The following is a 5,120-nucleotide window of genomic DNA, read 5'->3' as shown; positions in this document are numbered from 1 at the left end:
AAGATGGTCAGAAGATATGGAGGAATACTGAAAAGGGGCAACTCCAGCAAACCAAAGAACTATGATCTTTGCCACAAGTATGGAAAGTTAGGGCACTTCATCAAAGATTTTCCTCTCCTGAAGCAAGAACACTCCAAGTGCAACCCTAAGAAAGTAGCTAAGAGGAACCCGGTTCCTAACAAGCACTTCAAAAGAAAGAGATCTGCTAACAATGTGGTGAAACAGGCTCTTGCAGCATGGGGAGACGCCTTTAGTGAGTCTGAAGATGAAACTGATGCAGGTGATAGCTCCATGATGGCAGTTGAAAGTGAGGAAAATAAATATGATTCAATATTTACTTTGATGGACCAATCAGATGATGATGAAGACGATGACAACAGTGAGGTAAATTTCAGGGATGTTTAGAGAAATCTGAAATCCTACTCTCCTAAGAAACTCATGTCTTTAGCTAATGTATTGATTGATTCCTATTATAGTCTTGTGGAGGATAAGGATGCCTTGACCTTAGAGCTAGGAGAAGTTGAACAAACTAGAGATGATTTGGTAGTGTGTGTAGTTGATCTGAAGGAAACCATTTATGAGTTGGAGAAATAAAAATTTGTTTTAATCGAAAATATTGCTAACATAGAACATAAAAGAGATGACTTAGTGGTTGTAGTTGTTGACTATAAGGAAACCATTGAGAACTTTAGTAAAGAAAAAGAGGCCTTAGTGAAGAGAGTGACTGAGATCGAGGAATAAAGAGATGATCTCTTGGTAGTAATTGCAGACCTGAGGAAAACAATAGAGGGACTAGGAACAGAGTCTAAACCTAGAAATTCTGGAAAAGGAAAAGAGGTAGCCAGTAAGGCACAATTAGGCTTAAAAACGAGTTGAAGGCAGTGAGAACCAGCATGTGTGTTGAGACTGAGAAAAATAAGCATCTCCAAACTGAACTGGAAGGAGTAAAAAATGATCTTGAAAAGTCCCTAAAGTGGACCTGGTTCTCAGAAGCTATCACTTCCATGTATGTTAATAATGGTGGAAACAGGAAAGGAATAGGGTTCCAAAGGGAAAACCCCTTACAACCCCCATAGCAAGTATGTTGCTGTACCGGATAACTAGCTGTGTACCCACTGTGGGAACAATGGGCATTTCAAGGAAAATTGCCAAGCCAGGGTCTAGTCTATTCAGAAAAACAAAGTGTTTGCTGAAAATGTAACTTCTAAAAAGGGACCAGGTGCCACTCACATAAAATGCATATTACATGCATGGACTAAGAGAGCTCTTATTCTTCCTCTTGCCTACTACAAGTGACCCAAACTTATTTGGGTTCCTAAAACTAACTCTTGATTTCCTTGTGCAGGGAACAATGAAAGGAATCAATCAACAATGTTTCATGGATAGTAGTTATTCAAAGAACATGACTGGGAACACCATGGACTTCCTTTTACTAAAAGCCCTACAAAGAGGGAATGTATCCTTTGGCAATGGAAAAAAGGGGTACATTCTTGGAGTTGAAAAAGTCGGAAAATTACTCACTCACTCTATTGAGAATGTGTGCTATGTCAATGGTCTTAAGCATAGTCTCTTGAGTGTCTCTCAGATCTGTGATAAAGGAAACAAGGCGGAGTTCTTGTCCAAGATATGTACAGTCACTCATCTGGTAACTGATGAGGTGGTACTTATGGCCAAGAGATACAAGAACATCTATGATGCTGATTTCAAGTCTATACAAAGTGGTGATATGAGTTGTCTAAAAGCTGTTGATGATGATGCTGAACTCTGGCACAGAAGATTGGGGCACGTAAGCTTCTCTCTTCTGAATAAACTAATTCAGACGAACCTGATTCGTGGTCTGCCCATGTCAAAGTTCAAAGTACAGAAAGTGTGTGATGCTTGTGCTAGAGGAAAGCATGTGAAGTCCTCTTTTAAGCCTAAAAAGTATGTCAGCACCTCAAAGCCACTCGATCTTCTTCATATGGATTTGTGTGGCCCCATGAGAGTGCAAAGCAGGGGAGGAAAAAGATACATCTCTGTGATAGTAGATGACTACTACAAATTCATATGGACTATGTTTCTTAGAATAAAAGATGAACCTTTGAGGTATTTGTGGTTTTTGTGAAGAAAATCCAGGTGAAGATGGAGTCTAGAGTAGCATGTATCAAATCAGATCATAGAACAGAATTTGATGATGCCAAATTCGATGAGTTCTGTAATGAAAATGGCATTACCCTCAACTTCTCAGCCCCAAGAACTCCCCAGCAAAATGGAGTTGTGGAAAGGAAGAATAGAACTCTTGAAGAAATGGCAAGAACAATGATGATCGACAGTGGGATTGCAAAGAATTTCTGGGTTGAAGCTGTCAACACTGCCTACTACTTGGTGAACATATGCATAATCAGATCTCTCCTGAACAAAACCCCCTATGAGTTGTTGAATGGAAGGAAACCCAAGCTAACTCACCTAAGAACATTTGGGTGCAAATGTTATGTTCTCAACAATGGAAAGGATCAGCTTGGTAAATTTGATGCCAAGAGTGATGAAGGAATCTTTTTGGGGTATGCTTCTCAAAGCAAAGCTTGCTAGATATACAACAAGCGGACTCAATGTGTTGAGGAAAGTGTTCATGCAATCTTTGACGAGTCCTGTCCCTCCTGTGAGAAAAGTACCAAGGATGATCAAGATGGAGAGCCCTTACTGGTTCCAGGTGAAGTCATTGACATGACAAATGGAAAGGCATACATGATGAGCCAAGTGAAGGAGCCAAGTGGAGACAATGTTGCCTCTTCCTCAAGGGAACCGGGTACCTCAATTATAACCACTGAAGCTGAAGAAAGAGTGGTTGATGCAGTGCAGGGTACTCCACAAGTACCTGAGAGAAGAACACAAGGGAACCAGTTAGATATACCCAGCTCCTCTATAAATGAACCTCAAATGCTCAACTGGAAACGGAAAAGCTCTCATCCTCTTGACAACATAATTACCCCTCTATATTCTGGAGTGCAAACCAAGATCAAAAGCCAAAAATTCACTTGTCTTCTTAGCCTTCTTTCCCAAATAGAACCCAAAAATATCAAGGAAGCCTTGAAAGATGCAGATTGATTACAACCATACAAGATGAGCTTCATCAGTTTGAAAGGAACAATGTATGCCACCTGGTACCTAGACCCTCAGATCGAACCATTATAGGAACCAGGTGAGTATTCAGGAATAAGCTTGATGAACATGGAAGCACTACAAGAAACAAGGCTAGGCTAGTGGTTCAAGGTTACAATCAGGAGGAAGGGATTGATTATGATGAGACGTTTTCTCTGGTTGCTCGCATGGAAGCTGTTAGAATCCTAATCGCTTTTACATCTTATATGGAATTTACTCTGTTCCAAATAGATGTTTAAAGTGCATTTTTGAATGGACTTCTTAAGGTGTCTATGTAAAGCAACCTCCAGGGTTTGAATGTCATGAACACCCTGAATATGTGTTTAAACTGGACAAAGCATTGTATGGGTTGAAGCAGGCTCCTCGAGCTTGGTATGAAAGGTTTTCAAAGTTCCTCTTAGAAAATGGTTTTACAAGAGGGAAAATTGATAACACCTTATTCTTGAAGAAATGGGGAAGGAACCTGCTCATTGTTCAGGTCTATGTTGATGATATCATTTTTGGGGCAACAACTGATTCTCTGTGTGAAAAATTTACAAAACTCATGGGAAGTGAGTTTGAAATGAGCATGATGGGGGAGCTGAATTTCTTCTTGGGTCTTTAAGTGAAGTAGTCCACGAAGGGTACATTCATTTATCAGCAGAAATACATCAAGGAGCTCTTGAAGAGGTTTGATATGGAAGCATCAAAAGTGATAGACACTCTTATTGCTATGGCTATTCGAATGGACATGGATGAAACTAGATCTCCTGTGAATCAAATTATGTATTGAGGCATTATTGGGTCTCTTCTCTATCTCACTGCCAGCAGACCCGATATTGCCTTTAGTGTGGGGATATGTGCAAAGTTGCAATCAAATCCCAAAGAATCTCATCTGAAGGCAACCAAAAGAATTTTGAGATACCTTAAGGGAACACAGCACCTGGTTTGTATTACCCCTCAGGTGACAGTTTTAATATTATTGGGTATGCTGATGCTGACTATGCAGGTTATCTTGTGGACATGAAAATCACTTCTAGAATGGATCACTTTCTAGGATCATGTCTTATCTATTCGGGCACAGGGAAGCAAAACTCAGTGGCTCTTTCAACAGCTGAAGCAGAATATGTAGCTGCAGCCTCCTGCTATGCTCAACTCCTATGGATTCCAGCCAGAACTCCAGCCAATGTAAACTGTTGCAAGTGTAGAAAATAGAGAAATAAGACAAGGACCTGATCCCTTGTGTTTTCCTGACAGCAGTACGAAAGTCAACTATGCATAGCTAGAAAGTGACTGCCACAGAAACAGTGCATACAGCGCAGTAGTTTTGCGGTCACTTGTCCTTTGACCAACCGAGTGCTTACATCATTCAAGTGATGTCATAAAGGTTTATTAACAAGAGTATTACAACAAAACATCATTTGAACATTTGAGAATTCACTTCAAGCATTCAAGCCTTTTGAGACAGTAAACTTAATTCTCAAGAGCCTCAAGAACAAAGTTAATGCTACTACAGACCAGTTCCTAAATCCAGTATTTTTTTGTCCTTAGTTGAGTTGTAACTTTGTAATTGTTCTTCTTGTAATTCCTAAATTGCTTAGCTAGAAACGTTACTTAGGAACCCCTTTGTAAAACCATAAACCTTTTGTGTTTGTGTCGTGACTAGAGTTAGTCATGAGTTGAAGTCTTTGTAATAGGTGTATTGCAAAGTGGCTTGTAATAGGTGTATTACGAGTTAGTGAGGGATTAAGAGTTTAATTCCTAGATTGCATAGGTTGTAATATAAAAGTTGCTCATAGTGAAGTTGAAATCCTACCAGTGTAGGTCATATTTTTTATCCCCTTGAGAAAGGATTTTTCCACGTAAAACTCCCTGTCTTATTTACGTACTGTTTTATTAGTATTCTCAGTGAAAACTCATAGAGGACCTGGTACTCTATAGTTTGGTGGACTCATATAAACTATCATATACAGTATAGAATAAATTTAAACATAGACCAATAA

The 5,120-nt window shown here is 39.5% G+C and overlaps 1 pseudogene; it reads left to right on the top strand.

The window, feature by feature from the left end:
- The first annotated feature begins 2,121 nt into the window (after positions 1 to 2,121).
- LOC142163138 (photosystem II CP43 reaction center protein-like) overlaps positions 2,122 to 5,120 on the top strand; it is a 7,864-nt pseudogene continuing 4,865 nt past the window's right edge.

The sequence above is a fragment of the Nicotiana tabacum genome, chromosome 8 (genome assembly GCF_000715075.1).
Source record: "Nicotiana tabacum cultivar K326 chromosome 8, ASM71507v2, whole genome shotgun sequence".
Lineage (NCBI taxonomy): Eukaryota > Viridiplantae > Streptophyta > Magnoliopsida > Solanales > Solanaceae > Nicotiana > Nicotiana tabacum.
The sequence above is the reverse complement of the archived record's forward strand: the minus strand, read 5'-3'. Positions and strand labels throughout refer to the sequence as shown.